The sequence below is a fragment of the Budorcas taxicolor genome, chromosome 8 (assembly GCF_023091745.1).
Source record: "Budorcas taxicolor isolate Tak-1 chromosome 8, Takin1.1, whole genome shotgun sequence".
In the NCBI taxonomy this organism is placed as follows: domain Eukaryota; kingdom Metazoa; phylum Chordata; class Mammalia; order Artiodactyla; family Bovidae; genus Budorcas; species Budorcas taxicolor.
The window spans coordinates 90,983,903-91,002,235 of NC_068917.1; positions in this window are offsets into that span (position 1 = coordinate 90,983,903).

Genomic DNA, 18,333 nt, shown 5'->3' on the forward strand with positions numbered 1-18,333 from the left:
AGAAAAAGGCTGCGTCCAAGCAAAATGAAGCATTTGAAGCAATCACATGTTTATTAGCACCCTGGACATTAGCACCACTTCCACTGCTCTTTCCTGCATTTCTCTTTTTTTCTGGGGGTGTTTTTTCCTCCTCTGTTATCAGTCTTCAGATCCCTGGATCAGTGCAGACTCTTCACTTATCCTGCTAACTGTACATGTATTACAGCTCCCTTACACATACCCCTGTATGGGAGGATGCCCACAGGCTTGCTTAGGCCCATGGGGCTGTCCTGTGTTTGATGCCAGTATACTCTTCAAGCAAGCTCACATAAACTTCTGGATGTCTGCTTGCACTTCTCAGGAGAGGATCTACCTCTAACTTCTAACCCTTATGATTATACAGAGGAAGTGAGAAATAGATTCAAGGGCCTAGATCTGATAGACAGAGTGCCTGATGAACTATGGAATGAGGTTCGTGACAGTGTACAGGAGACAGGGATCAAGACCACCCCCATGGAAAAGAAATGCAAAAAAGCAAAATGGCTGTCTCACGAAGCCTTACAAATAGCTGTGAAATAAGAGAGGCGAAAAGCAAAGGAGAAAAGGAAAGATATAAGCATCTAAATGCAGAGTTCCAAAGAATAGCAAGAAGAGATAAGAAAGCCTTCTTCAGTGATCAATGCAAAGAAATAGAGGAAAAGAACAGAATGGGAAAGACTAGAGATCTCTTCAAGAAAATTAGAGATACCAAGGGAACATTTCATGCAAAGATAGGCTCGATAAAAGACAGAAATGGTATGGACCTTATAGAAGCAGAAGATATTAAGAAGAGGTGGCAACAATACATGGAAGAACTGTACAAAAAAGATCTTCATGACCCAGATAATCATGATGATGTGATCACTAATCTAGAGCCAGACATCTTGGAATGTGAAGTCAAGTGGGCCTTAGAAAGCATCACTACAAAGCTAGTGGAGGTGATGGAATTCCAGTTGAGCTGTTTCAAATCCTGAAAGATGATGCTGTGAAAGTGCTGCACTCCATATGCCAGCAAATTTGGAAAACTCAGCAGTGGCCACAAGACTGGAAAAGGTCAGTTTTCATTCCAATCCCAAAGAAAGGCAATGCCAAAGAATGTTCAAACTACCGCACAATTGCACTCATCTCACACGCTAGTAAAGTAATGCTCAAAATTCTCCAAGCCAGGCTTCAGCAATACGTGAACCATGAACTTCCTGATGTTCAAGCTGGTTTTAGAAAAGGCAGAGGAACCAGAGATCAAATGGCCAACATCCTCTGGATCATGGAAAAAGCAAGAGAGTTCCAGAAAAACATCTATGTCTGATTTATTGACTATGCCAAAGCCTTTGACTGTGTGGATCACAATAAACTGTGGAAAATTCTGAAAGAGATGAGAATACCAGTCCACCTGACCTGCCTCTTGACAAATCTGTATGCAGGCCAGGAAGCAACAGCTAGAACTGGACATGGAACAACAGACTAGTTCCAAATAGGAAAAGGAGTACGTCAAGGCTGTATATTGTCACCCTGCTTATTTCACTTATATGCAGAGTACATCATGAGAAATGCTGGGCTGGAAGAAGCACAAGCTGGAATCCAGATTGCCGGGAGAAATATCAATCACCTCAGATATGCAGACGACACCACCCTTATGGCAGAAAGCGAAGAGGAGCTAAAAAGCCTCTTGATGAAAGTAAAAGAGGAGAGTGAAAGAGTTGGCTTAAAGCTCAACATTCAGAAAACAAAGGTCATGGCATCTGGTCCCATCACTTCATGGGAAATAGATGGGGAAACAGGAGAAACAGTATCAGACTTTATTTTGGGGGGCTCCAAAATCGCTGCAGATGGTGACTGCAGCCATGAAATTAAAAGACGCTTACTCCTTGGAAGAAAAGTGATGACCAACCTAGATAGCATATTCAAAAGCAGAGGCATTATTTTGCCAACAAAGGTCCATCTAGTCAAGGCTATGGTTTTTCCTGTGGTCATGTATGGATGTGAGAGTTGGACTGTGAAGAAAGCTGAGCACCGAAGAAATGATGCTTTTGAACTGTGGTGTTGGAGAAGACTCTTGAGAGTCCCTTGGACTGCAAGGAGATCCAATCAGTCCATTGTGAAGGAGATCAACCCTGGGATTTCTTTGGAAGGAATGATGCTGAAGCTGAAGCTCCAGTACTTTGGCCACCTCATGCGAAGAGTTGACTCATTGGAAAAAACTCTGATGATGGGAGGGATTGGGGGCAGGAGGAGAAGGGGACGACCGAGGATAAGATGGCTGAATGGCATCACGGACTCGATGGACGTGAGTCTGAGTGAACTCCGGGAGATGGTGATGGACAGGGAGGCCTGGCGTGCTAAGATTCATGGGGTCACAAAAAGTCAGACACGACTGAGCAACTGAACTGAACTGAACTGGTTTTTAATACTCAGATTACCCACCCCTTTCTGCAAACTTCCATATAGCCTGGCTCCTTCCCTACCCCACCTCCTCAGAAACAGTTCTGTCAGGGTCGCCTCAGATGCTGTCTCCTGGGCTTGAAGCCCTCATGATTCCCACCAAATATACTTAACTCTGAACTTCTATGCCGCGTGTATTTTTTTCAGTTGACAGTGAACACATAGGCCTGAGACTTTATTGGTGCATATGGAGAAAGAATTAAAAACTAAGAAACACTGGGCTCTCTGGGTAGACACCAGGTAAGGGCCTTGGCATTGACTTCTGTCATGTGGAAAAATCATAGCAAATCTTTAAGAAATAGACGGTTGGACCTTAAGAAATAGAGCCTGGTGGTCCAGTGGCTAAGACTTCCAATTCAGGGGGCCTGGGTTTGATCCCTGGTCAGGGAACTAGATCCCACATGCCACAGCTAAAGATCCTGTATTCTTCAGCAAGGTTTGAGGATCCCAAGCGCTACGGCTAAGACCCAGAACAGCCAAATAAATAAATAGAAATAGAGGGCTGTCGCCTAAACTTCAAGGATCTGCAGTGAAAAGAGACACATCCCCATATCCAAATATTTCAACAGCTGAAATTTGATTCTACATGTAAAACTCAAGGTCAAAGACAGAGAAAGAGCCAACAGATAAGTCAGCTACCATCTGCTATTTTCAAAAATTAAAAGCTTAACCCTTCCAAGAAGAAGTAAAGACTCCTCACAAAGACAAGCATCTGCTTCAGTCCAAGTAGTTGACAATCCGCTCAAATACTGAAGGCTCAGTCCTCATCTCTAAAGGACAACGACCAGGGACTTCCCTGGCCATCCAGTCCTTAAGACTCCGAGCTTCCACTGCAGCAGGCATGAGTTCCATACCTAGTCAGGGAACTAAGATCCTGCATGTCACACAGTGTGGCCAAATAAATAAAATTAAAATAAAGGACAATGACAAAGTGTAAAAGGGGACTGTGGTGAAAATGCATCCATGAAGTAGGTATTCTCTTTACATAAGATTTCCTTTTCCATGAAATAGATGCTTTCATTGCATAAGACTTTTCTTAAAGAGTTCTTTATGTTCACTTATTAAAAACTAGAGAGGAAAAGCAGGTCCATGAACTATATCTGACTCATAAGTCCATGGATGTGGGATCTTGGGCATGAGCCTTCTCTAAATCTCCACATTCTCAGCTCTGGTGGGGCCTGGAGGGGCTCTTGGAACAAGAACAAAATCACCCTCCTGTAGTTATCGCGATGACAAGATCAGATGACTAGGGGAAAGTGGCCATTTAAAAGACTTGAGTGTGCATTTTAAATAGGGTCTCAGCTGAGGACAAACTGAGATTTGTTTGCTCTGGTGACGGAGGAGGTGGCAGACGGGTTTTGATGCGCATGATCTGGTTTATTGCTGGGTGAAGAAGAAAATGGATTTCATGACAAGTACCTGTGGGACTTATCAGCGTTGTCTTTTCAGACTCCTGAAACACTAACCATGACTATTAAACTTAACTGGTTTACTGGACTAAACATTAACCACATTATTTCAAACAGCTACTGCACTCAACATAGTGTGTGTGCTTTTTAAAGCTGGAATCTGTAAAACATTTCTTTTTGTTGATGGGTCCAAATATCTGCTGTAGGAAATCCCACATGACAAGGGGACAAGTGGTGAGAAGAAGCACCCCCACCCCACCCCGTGCCAGCCAGAATTTCTCCACACTGGGCAGAGGCATGCAGCGGACCTTAGACCTGAGTAGTTTGCTTAGGGACACCAGGACGCAGCAGCCAGGCTGGACTCTGGAGCACAAGGGCCAGAAACTCAGCAGCTCAGCAGAGAACCACCTAGAGCAGGGCAGGAACAAGGTCCCTGTGAGGCCAATAGAGTTCTGGAATTAGTGTCATGGTGACCTCTGTTGAACCGACATCTGATGGGCGTAAAAATACAGAAGTTGCCTGGTATTTTTATTTTGTAAGCACAAAGAAAGCGGCTTTGGGAAAGAAAACACTTATTAACCTGGATCTGGGCCCCTCCAAGATCAATACATGCTACAATATTACCCAATTCCAGATGACCTGTCAGCCTGGCAGGCCTGTGTCATTGCCTCAATGATAACATCGAGCAATAAAAAGAGGTCGCCATAACCCCGTCAGGAACACAACCCCTCAGCCCAGCACCCAGGCCCCCTCTCCTGGTCCTGAACCCAGGACAGACCCGGTGGGGAGCTCACTACACCTCAGATACATCTGCTGTCCCAGACCTGCCCAGTCACCTCCAGCCTGGACCCCATGTGTCCAGAAGTATTTTGGTTCTTTCAATTCTCAATGGACTTCCCTTGTGGCTCAGATGGTAAAGTCTGCCTGCAATGCAAGAGACCCTGGTTTGATCCCTGGTCGGAAAGATCCCCTGGAGAAGGGAATGGCTAATGCTTGTTGTCAATATAAAATCATCATATGTCTATAAAACCAAGTATGTTTAGGTGTAAACAAGATCTTGTTTACTGAGGGACTCCATAGCAATAGAAATATTTATGGTTCAATATCAATGATGGTTCCCTGTTGCTCTGCTACAATTTCAGTCCTTATCTGTTCATCCAGTTTATGGAGAAATAGTAATAGGAGACTCACTGTCCACTTCTCAGATGTCATCAGTTCTCCAAGAGATTAGTCCAGGGTTAGAGCTGGTAGTAAATAAGTATTTCTAAGATTTCCCTGTAATATCTTTCATTGTGAAACAAAATAGTTCAGCCTGCAATTGTTGATGTTTTATTCACATACACAAAATGCTTTACTATTATTGGTACCCCTCATTCTGCCCAGTTTTTATTTGCTATGTTGGATAAATTACTAATTATTAATTAATAAGATCTCCCCTAGAGCTTCAGTGGGCTTCCCTAGTGGCTCAGACAGTAAAGAATCTGCCTGCTAATGCAGGAGACCCAGGTTTGATTCCTGGGTTGGAAAGATCCCCTGGAGGAGGGTATGGCAACCCACTCCAGTATTTTTGACTGGAGAATCCCATGGACAGAGGAGGCTGGTGGGCTGCAGTCCATGGGGTCTCATGAGTCAGACACAACTGAGAGACCAATACTAACTAACAAGAGCTTCAATAAAACCTGAAGGAATCTTAGGGTAGTAAATACTTCGGGTATAAAAGAGGCTGAACTCTTCTTCATAAAAGGAAAAACATGGTGAAGACAGGAGCTCATCTTGGTCTCTACCCTTGACCCCAGGAGTTAATCAGAGCTTGCTCCTGTCCTCAGCAGCCCTGTGACAAGCTGCTCTGCCTGCCACGTTTACCCTCACTCCTCCCCAGTCACCCTCTCACCAGTACAGATGTCATTCTCCCATGAAGTGATCCCGCATCTCCTTCCCTAGTCCTCTGTCTGTTCAGCTCTTGCAGGGACAGAAAACTCAAGTCTCAGATTTCCAATGATAGGCTAATTTGATGCAGTTTTACTTTTTTTTTTGCTGCTGTCCTGTGCACATAGAGTTCCAGCTTTAGGCTGTTCCATTGCCCCCTAAACCTGCAAACACAGCTTCCTATAGTCCTCCCTATAGAATCACACAAGACATGGCCCACAGCCTTGGTCCACTCTGAGTGCCCCAAACTGATTCACCCACACAGCAGCTCTATAATGAACTCCCCAATAGACTCTCTAGGTATAATTATAGGTTGTGGGATACCATTTTGTAGAAAATATTTTACATATAAAACCAAATGTGCTTTAATTTTAGAATTTTTATGGAAATTTTTATATTGAAAAAATATAGATCCAACTATGTGTCCTGACTTAGGACTCAGAAGTTGCAGTATTGTGTTGAAGGTATACAGCTCTTTGGAAGTGGTGTTATCATCATGGGTGTGGTAGGTTTTCCTTCCTCCATCAGGAGCCATCAATGGCTGACGTGTTTTTCTAATCATCTCTCTTCCATGTGAGGCCGAGATAACGCAAGGTGTCATCAAACCCCTTTCCTCTGCACATGACTTGACTCTAACCACCAGACTCCTTAGCAGCTAGATGGACCATAGGGTGCTTCCAGCAAATGGAACATGGACAGAAGCAAGTGCATCACCCTGAAACTGAAACTTCCCACAAGGACCTCTGTTTCATCTGCTTCCTGGACTCAGAGATTCTTACGGAAAACTTCAAGACCCTCAAAAATGACAGAGGCATATGATACAAGGAGTATGACCCCAACTTCAGTCTTCAGCCACCCCTCAGGGGACATGAGCAAGAAATCTCCTTTTACTTCAAAACACTATTGAGTTTGGGGTTTGGGGTGAAAGCCAACCACACTGATTAATATACAATGGCATCTGCTTTGCACCTGGTAGCCCCTCAAAACACCCACACTGAGTGAATGAATGAAGTCACCAAGCGAGCTGAGAACTGAATGACTCTGTGCCATACATATGGGTCTGTTTGAGAAAACCACATAAATTAAGAGTTTCAAATATCAAGGCCAGCTCTTTGGCCATCAAGGGATCCCATGACATTGCCAGTCAGACCAGCTTCCTCCGATCCCCATGACAGAGGTGTAGAGGAGGTGCTTAGACTTAAGGATACAGGACTTAAGGGGGCCTCGAAGTTGTCCAGCCTGGGGCTCACTCCCTCAGACAGTCAAGAAGACACGCCCTAATGAGGGCACAGATGTACTTGCTGTCTGATGAAGGCCAGCCTTCAAGGTCCTCCAAGGCAGCTCCAAGTCCAAGCAGGGCCTCTTCATGGAGCCTTGCTCAGCCAAGGTGTGGACTTCAGCTTGCCCTAGTTGGCAAAACTCCACCGACTACAGACTCACGCTGTCCTCACCTCACCTCCAACCAAGCCAGCCTAACCTTTGGATGGTAAACTTAGGGAGAGTTTACGCACACAGCTTGGCAGGGAGGAGGGACAAAGAAGCAGCAACCCCAGCCAACCCCTTGTGACTGGCATTGTAGGAAGCAATTCCCAGGATAGCTCTGAAACTGAACTCAGTCACTGCAGGGAATGGTTGAGTGTCCGTGCATGTGAGCTGTTGGGAGTCCAGAGGTCAGATTTTCTTTTATTTTTTAATTTATTTATTTTTAACTGCAGGATAATTGCTTTACATTTGTGTTGGTTTCTGCCATACATCAACATGAATTAGCCATAGGTATACATATGTCCCCTCCCTCTTGAATGCCCTCCCACCTCCCACCTCCCACCCCACCCCACCCCTCTAGGTTGTCACAGAGCTCCCTGAGTCACGTAGTAATTTCCCACTGGCTATCTGTTTTACAGATGGTAGTGTATACTTTTCCAAGCTATTCTCTCCATTCGTCCCGTACTCTCCTTCCCCTCCCTGTGCCCACAAGTCTGCTCTCTATGTCTGCATCTCCATTGCCGCCCTGCAAGTAGGCTCATCAGTACCATCTTTCTCAATTCCATATATACACGTTAATATACAATATTTGTTTTTCTCTTTCCAACTTTCTTCACCCTGTATAATAGGCTCTATGTTCATCCACTTCATCAGAACTGACTCACATGTACTCCAGGGGTCCTCTCTTAGCCGAGAAGGGAAGCTCATAAACAGACCACTGGGACACAATGGAACCAAGCACTGCTTGGCATGTGCACCTGCGTGATCAGAGCATAGAGTAGAGAGCGCACCTACGTCTGCCTGCAAGTGACGGGGAGGCTGCGTCATGCTGAAACTCACTCTTCTGGTACACGCCTCTGGCTCCTGCCTGAGGATCTCCAAGAAAGGCTCAACCCTTGCTGGGACAAACCAGAGCTTGGAAGCTGTCTGTCTGCCTGCCTAGAGAACAGACCTCAGCCAGTGATGGGATTAGAAGGGAGGTCAAAGGGTAAACACCCCACTCTCCAGCTCCCTTGCCTCCCAGAGGGGACACTGGCCTGAGGTTCCCCAGGGCTGAGCCCCAAATGTCCACACTGATGATGACTCCCTCCCACTCCTGCCAGTATTTCCAGAGACAACCTCCAAAAGGAAAATCTGCATTCAGTCCTGGCCTCAAGAACTCAAATTGTCCAGCATGTAACTCGCAGTAGAAGGGCCGGAGTATAAGACGTGGCGTGTGGCCCTGGCACACAATCCCCCAGTGTGAACAACATCCCAGCCTTGAGAACTAGCTCCACCCTTCTTCGCAGGCAGCCTTGAGGTAGATGTAAGCGAAGGGATTGTCCCAAGACACTGGTGACATGTCTACCCAAAGACATGTGCAAGGAGGGGTGTGACAGCCTTGCACGGTTATTCATTGTTATCCCAACTGGAAGGAGCCCAGGTGTCCACTGGCAGGGGAACCACAGTGTGTCTACACGATGGAATCTAACTCAGCAATAATAGGGAACCTACTATTGATACATCCGAAGAAATCTTGAAAACACCCCAAACAAAAGAAGCCTTGCACAGAAGCATACATACTCCGTAGAGGTCATTCTAAGAAGCTCTAGAAGAAGCAATGCTAAATAAGGGGGGTGTAAAAGGCTGACAGTGGCTGCCACTGGGGTGAGGGGCATAGATTTACTGAAAAGTGTGAGAGAACTTTCTGGGGTAAGTGGAATGTTCCATGTATTGATAGAGTTTGGATTACACAGTGCATGCTAAGTCACTTCAGTCGTGTCCAACTCTGTGACACAATGCACTGTAGCCCACCAGGCTCCTCTGTCCATGGGATTCTCCAGGCAAGAATACTGGAGTGGGTTGCCATGCCCTTCTCCAGAGGATCTTCCAGACCCAGGGGTTGAACCCCCATCTCTAATGTCTCCTGCATTGGAAGGCATGTTCTTTACCACTACTGCCACCTGGGAAGCCTGGATTATGAAGGGGGAATCATCAAATTGTTCAGTTAAGATCTGTATGTTTCCCTGAACGTCTGTCACCCCCTAAAAAAAGAGTAAACAAATATCAAACTCTAGTTAATTGTATGTGTGAAATATTTACTGATATCAGAAATTTCCCTTGCAATGCACAAAAAATGTAAGATGAATTGGCAAGTGATAAAGAGAAGGAGAGATGAGTGATGAAGCCAGTGAATCCTGGAATCTTGATGTGAGAAGATGAGTGTTCATTGCACAATTGAATCAACTTTTCTGCCTGTTTGAAAGCTTTGATAATAAAATGATAGGCAGGTAAGGGATGGTGTCGTGTCAGGAGGAGGACCTGGCCCACAGCAACAAGGGCACTGAATAGTCTAAGACAGACAAAATTGATCATGCTGATATTGAGAAAGGTTAACAAAGAGCCAAACTGGCATTGTGCAAAGTGGTTGAGAGCACAGCTGTTTCCACAGTACAGGCACATCCAGAGCCAAGGAGGACACATGTGGCTCCAAGAGACACAGAATGCAGGGGTGCCAGGGTCTGGGGGCGAGTGACCCAGGAGAAGGAGGGCAGGGAGTCAGGGTGACACCTGGTTCCCGGTGGATGTTTACCAAGCTTCTGAGTTATAGACCAGAGCGTTTTGGGTGTCTGCAGGACAGGCGCCCTGCCCCAATATCCTCTCCAGTTCGTTAGTGGCAGTCCCCTGGGAAATGAGGGAGATACCTGCAAGAACTTAGGATACCAAAGGCTGGGAGCCCAGCAGATACCTTTTCCCTGTAATTGGGTGATAGGGAAGAACAAATCTGACTCCATACTGGATCTGTTTCTTTTATTTTAACCTTTGAAATCTATTGCTCTTGCTACAAGGTAATCACTATAGGGATGCTGCCTAGAAGCTGAAATTATACACAATAGCACATCTTTGGGAACCTTGCTTCCCAGGTAATGAGCATTAAGCTAAAATACCTTCATTTAGCTCACAGGAAACCATCCTGATTAGGCTCACTTAGGAATGGCTACAGAAAGGAAGAGATTGCACATCGCCTCTGGAGTCTGGCCAGAACTAGGAAACATTTGACTTTGCCCCTCTTCTTTTAGTATAAAAGAAGCCTGAATTCTTACAAGGGGAAGAGGGACAGTCCACCATCTTCTCGATCTGCCTGCTTTCAGAATGAAGCTGCTCTTCCTTACCCCAATAGCCAGCCAGCCTCCTGATTCATTGATTTGTCATGCAGTGAGCAGGACGCACTTGGACTTGGTAACAAGACCAGGATTGGGCCAGGACCCGGAGCTGGGGAGAGGGAGAGTGGTCTTAGTCTGTGGGAGGGAGCCCTCCCAGCTGGGAGCCCCTCTGTAGGGCACCAACCTCAGCCTCCATTTCCCCTGAGACCATCTTCAGCTGAAAACCGCTGCAGGGCACTTTCCCACTGCCTGACTCCCTTTCTTGCTGGCAGGAAGTCCATGTGGGTGCAATGCCGGCCATCTCAGCCAGGCCCAGGTTATTTCAGAGGCATCAAGGCACCCCACCAAGCCCTGTTAATGTCAACAGGAAAGCCCCCGCCTGCCCCAGAATGCACAGGCCAGTGAGTGGACAGGCTGGCATCCAAGCCCAGCTCAGTGAGCAGAAGAAGAAAGGAAAAATCAACCCATCATTTGCAGATAAAAGTGTCCCCAGGATCCTGAGTATGGTTTCAGATGTTCTGGGCTCCTTGGGTGATATTTCCCACCCATGGGCAAAGGGAGACGTGTGAATCAATTCTAAGATGTAAAAAAGATCCCAGGGCTTCCCTGGAGGCTTAGTGGTAAAGAATCCACCTGCCAATGCAGGAGACACAGGTTCAATCCCTGGTCCAGGAAGATCCCACATGCTGCAGAGCAACTAAGCCCATGTGCCACATCTACTGAGCCTGTGCTCTGGAGCCTGGGAGCCTCGGCTACTGGGCCCACATGCTCCAGGGCCCGGGCTCCACAAGAGAAGCCACTGCAATGAGAGACCGCTCACTGCAGCGAGTGAGTAGCCCCTGCCAACCGCAACTAGGAAAAAGCCCACGCAGCAACGGAGACCCAGCACAGCCAAAATAAATTACATAAATAAAAAGAGAATCCCCCAAAGAAGTACCACTTAGAAGATACCAGGATTTAAAAGCCTGCAAGCCAGTATGATGGTCCAAAGGGCTGTTTTCACTTCTCTGAAGAGACATGCTTTTTGGGGTCTCTGTGTGGAGGGCACCTGCTCCTGGGACCACAGAGATGCCCCAAGTGTATTGTGATGAAATGCTTGCTGGACGTGGCTGTCCCAGCTGACTCACTCTGTGGCCCCAGGACTGGCTAACGGAAGAAAATGTGCTGGAAGGAGCCATCTGGCCAGCGCACAGAACAACCTGAACCTGGAGATTGGATGTAGAAAGGATTTAGGGAATGCTTACCTTCAAATGGAGAAGAACAGTGGCCTTCCCCAGGGCTCTGTAGAAGGCCTGTGGACTCTATGGGAAGATGGCCGTGGCTTAAAAGCCCATAGATGTTCCCATTCTCCTCCATGGAAGCAATATAGCCTGGAGGGTGGGCGCCTGGCCTCTGACATTCAACACTGAGTCTAGATTCCACTGCACCCCGTTCTCAGCTCTGTGTGCCTACCTTGGTTAGTTCATGTGTGTGGTGACAATGACTAGGCCTCCCCAGGTACTGGTGAAGCCTCAGTGGACGTTGTGCTAATAAGATGTATTGTACGGCCCTGCTCAAGGAGGCCCTCAATAAACTCAGGTTCTTACTTTAGGTATTATTGCTGGATAAGGAACAGTCAGGAAATCACAAAGCCAAACGGAATGGGCTAGAGTCGAGTTTGGGGAATATCCAGCCTGTACATTTCAGGCTTCATAACAGCCGATGTGCGCTATTTCTATCCACTCTCTGTTCTATTTCCTATTTGTGGGGAGGCGGCGGGGCTGGGGGGAAGGGAGTGCGGTGCACTGTGTGGCTTGTGGGCTTTTGGTTCCCCAACCAGGGATTGAATTGAGCCCTCAGCAGTCAGAGTGCAGAGTCCTAACCCTGCGACTGGCAGGGAATTCCCCCTGTCCTGCTGCCCTTAAAGGAAGTCCTGTAGCTGCTGTGGTGCTCCTTGGCAGAAAAAACAATAGCTATACAATAGCTTCTATAAATAGAGCAAGTGTTATACAACTTAGGGGACTTTGGGGAAAGTGTTGAAAAGAATGCAATGTTTGAATTTCACAAATGTGATGTGGAGCTAAAGAAGCCAGATCCAATCTTACAAAGTCCCAGGAGAAATGAATGCAAGCAGTGGTGGCCAATGGTTACTGTCTGTGGCAGTGGCCACTGGAGGGGCCTGAGGGGGCATCTGGGGCTGGTAATGTTGTTATTTGAGCTGACTGCACACGTAGGTCACCTGGCAAAAGTGCATCATCACCATACGTGCCCTTTTCTATACAGACATATCATTTCAATAAACGATTCCTCCAAAATCAATGACCCATACATTCTAAACTGAGAAAGATCAGAGAATGAAACCAGCATGTTGCAAACAATTAAGAATACTATAGGGACTTTCCTAGTGGTGCATTGGAGAGGAGTCGCCTTGTGGTGGGTTGGGAATGTGGGTTCCATCCCTGGTCAGGGAACTAAGAACCCACAAGCCGCAGAGCAGCTGAGCCTGAGAGCTACAAATACTGCACCACAGCTAGAGAGTCCATGAGCTACATGGAAAGATCCCACCTGGGGACTTTCATCGTGGCCTAGTTATTAAGAATCCGCTTTCCAATGCAGGAAATGCAGGTTGATTTCCTGGTCCAGGAACTAAGATTCCACATGCCTCAGTAAACCAGGCCTGCACGAAGCAATGAAGATCCAGTGATGCCAAAAATAATTTTTTTTTTAATTTGTAAAAAGAAAGAAACATCCCACATGATGCAAAGAACACCTTCCAAAACTAGGACCCAATATAGTCAGATAAATACAGTTACTAAAAAAAGAATACTATAATCAGCAGGCTAGTGCAGGAGCTGTTATGTGAGTGGTTAATCACTTACACACCCTGTCCCAGCCCCTAAAGCCCCCATCGAAGTCCCTAACCCTTCCTCTGGACAAGCACTGCTTCCCCCAGTGACCACCACTCAGTCAAAGAAGGGGACAGCAGGCACAGTCGGGGAGGAGGGGCTTTGAACACACAGGCCTCTCAGCCCTGGTCGTCATTTATCCCATGTGGTTGCAGCCCCCAACATGCTGGAGCAAGCTTTGTGGAATAGATAAAATGATTAAAATCTAGGTTGTTTTGTTTTGTTTTTTAATAAACAAACACTACACATCAAGCTTTTAACTGTGGCCACCAGCATGGGCTGAGCAGGAAAGATAAGGGAGGAATGCTGACTTCTTCAATTTAAAAAAAAAAAAAAAAGAAAAGAAAGAAAAAGGAGGGTTTTTTAAAAGAAGGGGGGGTCAGGTTTTTGCTTTATTTTTCAAATTAAAGAAGAAATAAATTACTTTAAATTCTACACAGCAGATATTATTAACATATTTTAATATTTTAATGACAACAAATCCATCTAAGTGACTCCTGAGAAACAGCTTTGCCTGAAACCTCTGAAACCTCTCTCAGATCTTGAAGACATCAGAGGTCTGGACAGTTTCATAATTAAGTACATCTTACGCTAACATGGCTTTTCGTTGTCTCAAAATGTTGTGTAAATGTCTTGTTGTGTTTGTTTGCACTTACAGAGGCTTCCTATAACTTGATACTCAGATCTGGAGGCTGGGTTCAGGAGGACTCCTCTTCCCAGAGGTCCTCCTCTTCAGCATTCTCACAGCCTGAGAAATCAGTCCCGGAGGACCTCCAGCAAAAGTGTGCAGGATGGAGGTTCCGAACAAAGCTCCGGTCTCTTTATGGAAATCATCACAGGAACATTGTGACAGATTTACAGATTGTGTCACTCAGAGATGCCACTCCATCCATGTATGTATAGATCTTGTTGGCGTTGCTTAGTCATTAGGTCGTGTCCGACTCTTTTGTGACCCCATGGACTGTTGCTCACCAGGTTCCTCTGTCCTTGGGATTCTCCAGGCAAGAATACTGGAGTAGGTTGCCATTTCCTTCTCCAGGGGACCTTCCTGACCCAGGGATCAAACCAGCTTCTCTTGCACTATAGGCAGATTCTTTACCATTGAGGCACTGGGGAAGCCCCATGTATAGGTCTGCATGTGTGCATATCCATCCCACGTGCTCCCCTCTCACCGAGGGGAGCCCTCTGCTCTTTAACCTGGGCAGTATACGTGTGGAGAGCATGGTGGGAGGGATGCTGTATGATGGTCATGGTGAGGTCATAAGTAGCATGTGGCTTCCTCAGGCCTCTCTAAGGACCCACTCAACCACCATACAGTGAGGAAGCCCAACTAGCCCACACGGAGAGAACTGATGCTCCCAGCCTGCAGCCCCCACCAATTGTCAGACTAACGAGTCAATGACCACTCAGATTGTCTAGCCCCCAGACTTCAAGTCTCCCAGCTGAAACAGAGACAAGCTGTACCCATGGTGCTGTCTCCAATTCCTGACCCATGGAGCCCATGCATGTAACCAATTTTTCACCACTAAATTTTCAGGTACTTCATACCACCCCAATTAGCAACAGCTCTTGCTCACACAGAGAAGGTGGCAGAGAGGCAGCATCCTCAAGCTTGAAAAGATCCCTTTGTGACATGGACTGGCCTGGCACCAGCACCCCCCATGCCTCCAGCACGCCCTCCCGGCCAGCAGCACTGTGAACGCCACGTGGAGAGTCAGGCAAATTTCAGGCAGTTCTTGGAGCTCCTGTGTTACAATGTAAGGGGATTGCTCTGCCTGCCTCAGCCCCACAACTACACCAAGAGCAAAGTGCAACCTCTCCACACAGAGGAGGAACCCAGAGAGGTCAGGCCCACAGACACCACTTCCCAGGGGACACTGACCTCTGAGCCATGGTGTCAGCATCAGCACAGCCCTCCTGCCCAGAGCCAGCGCAGTTTCTTTAATGACCCTCTGCTGCTTTGCAGTCCTCTCCTCCCTGGCCCCCTGGGCTGCCGGGGGGAACAGCTGTTTCTTGGCCATCGGCAGTAGCAGTGACTCCATAAAGCACACCTGGTTCTATTCTGCTTCCAGCGCCCTCCTCGACAGAGTTGTGTGCACAGCCACCTTCCCGGAGCAGACAGTAGAGGACAGGCGTCCTCTCCCAGAGCCAGCCCCAGGTCTCCAGCTCCCACAGCAAAGCCTGTGGGGACTCAGACGACTGTGAACTGCCTGGGCCCCCGGCAATCCCATGGTTTTGCCCAGCACACACTCGCTGAACCTCAGCACTCAGGCGCTGGATGGTCCTCAGAAAGTGTCACACAGGGAGGAGGGTTGGGCAATGGGGTGCAGGTCATGGAACCTGACCACCTGGTCTGAATCTGATCATCCACGCTCACCCTGTGACCTAGGAAATGTAACCTCATTGAGCCTCACTTTTCTGTAAAAGGCAAGCAAGTTGCCCATCTATGCCATGGAGCTGCTCCAGGGACATAGCCCTGTAAGGTTAAAGGGGACAGTTCACGTGGCGCTCCCAGTCTGCCTGACACAGAATGGGCCTCCGTGTGCAGCAGTGGATAGCACGAGGCCTGCACTGCCCAGGCGCGCCCCAGTGCAGGCCTCCCGAGACAGGTGTCTCCCAGGCCACTGACCACTGCTCCACCCAGCCAGGCCCCTGCCCTGTGCCCAGCACTCCTTGTGACCCCACTCAGGAGGATCCTCAGCTACCTAGTCAGACAGGGACTGTCGATGACTCCTAACATGGAGGCACTTTCCCAGTTTCTCCTGATCTCAGGCTGCGGGAAGGGCTATGAGGTAGCCACAGTGGCATGGGAGCCTAGAGACCTAGTTCTGACTCCATAAACTTCCAAAGGCCTTTGCATCCCAGCTCAGGCATTCTGGGACTATACATTACCTGCCTGGGAGGGATGATGCCTAAGAAACTGCCAGCACAGAGCAGGTTCCTGGACACACCTCACCGCACCCTGGGTTCCTAGTGTTCCCTTCCCTGACAAGACTGGTGTGTTGAACACCTCAGCTCTGACTGAAGACATGGTCAGCCCCTGCACCTAATGGGCCCCATGGCATAAGCCTATCTCTCCAGGAACTGGGTCTCTCCAGAAGGGCGCTGTCCGCCCAGGCTGGGGTGTCTGTGTGGGTTTTCTTGGGGGCCCACTTTATGGGAGAAAGCGTGGAGGCCTGTTGCCCTGAAGTTTGGGGTGTGACCTCTGGTTTTCATGCGTAAATGCCCAGCTACTGGCTGCTCCGGCCAACAGAGGAGGTGTTAGGGATGGGGCAGGGCTCCTACACGCAATCTTCTCTATTCCTAGAGGGCAGCGCCTCTTAGAGCATTCAAGTTTGCACGTGAACACATGAAATGGACTTCCTATTTTAATCACACAAGGTCTTTGCAGGATTTTTATTTCCTTTCTAAAGTCTCCTTCTTCTTTTTTCAGCTTTTCTCTGTCGTCTTCCCCTTTAAAAGAGGACCCCTTAACCCTGGAAACCATGAAAAATGCTTCTGGGTGTCAACATCCTTTGTAAACTGCACAAACGGGGCACATCATGTACATATGCACACATGTGTAATCTCCCCAGAACAGAGTACATGGCTTTCAGCATGTTCTCAGAGGGGCCCTGACCTTACAGAGGCCACCCCATTATTGCTGATGCTATTTATGTGGCTGAGTATTGCAGTCTCTGGAGCCATCTTTCATTTTTTTGTGTGCTTTTCCATGGGAAACAGGCAGCCTGTTCCTAAACAAAGATAACAATGTCCACCTCCTTCTCCTGCATTTCAGCCTTCCCCACCCATTTTGGACCCCTCGGGGCCTTCTGTTCTGGTTCAGCCAAGCCCCTGAATGCTAAGGGGCCAGCAGGAATGGGCTAACTGCTTCAGGCCCCAATGTACAGCCCAGAAAGCTGCTGAGTACCAGAGTGTCTGTGGTATTTTCAGGACCGTTCAGTGACACCTGATGGAGTGGCCAACTTTCCATTACTTTCCACTCACGGAGGGGTGCTGCTGCTGAAGCCTGGTGCCAACGAGGCATGGGTCCAGCCCCAAAGGGACCCACTCTGCACAGAAAGCCCTCACAGACTCCATGGAAAGTGGCAGGTGACAATAAACACATGGAGGCCTGGGACAGGCTAGTGTGCTGGCACTTATTCCTGCAATAAACTTCTGGACATGGTAGGAAACCATGTCCCCAAGCTACCCAAGGTGGTAAAGGCTCAGAATTCTCTGTTCTTTAATTCTGATGCATTGCAGATTGGCAGGCTTCCCAGGTGGCACTAGTGGTAAAGAATCTTCCTGCCAATACTGGTTTGATCCCTGGGTTGGGAAGATCCCCCGGAGGAGGGCATGGCAACCCACTCCAGTATTCTTGCCTGGAGAATCCCCAAGGACAGAGGAGCCTGGCAAACTACAGTCTATGGGGTCACAAAGAGTTGAACATGGCTGAAGCAATTGATCAAACACACAGACTGACTTTTGTGAAACCCATTGCTAGAACAATGACTCGTCTTGAAATCAGCCCCCATGTGGCATTACTATAAAAGTTTGTACTGATTCTTAAGTTCTGTATTTATCTCTGAGTGGAACAGTAACAACTCACAGCTCTGCACTCACCCACACACCGGGTTTTGTGGCCCCCTAGTGTGAAACACACCCTGAAAATGAAGGAGTTGAGTTGTTCCTTTTCACTCTGAGCAGCTGGATCAGTCCAAGTGCTGAATTCCTGGGCTGTTAACTCGAGAACTTCAGCCTGCTGTGAGCTCAAAATGAGCAAGCTTTGGCAGGTCTATAAAAAGGCTCTGGGTGTAGAGATGCCAATGCGGGCAGCTGAAGGGGCTGGACACAGCAGATGAGCAAGGCCCTGAATGGGTGTGCAGGCTCTGTGGTGTCTACTTCAGCAAGGAGGCCTTCCTGGGTGGGGGTGGGGGGGCCTTCCTGGAGGGGGATTCAGGGAGAGAGACTACTGAAGTGTGTTGCAGGAAAAACAGTGGCGCAATAGATGGAGACCGGAGGAGGGGAATTTCAGGAGGGCCAGCACGT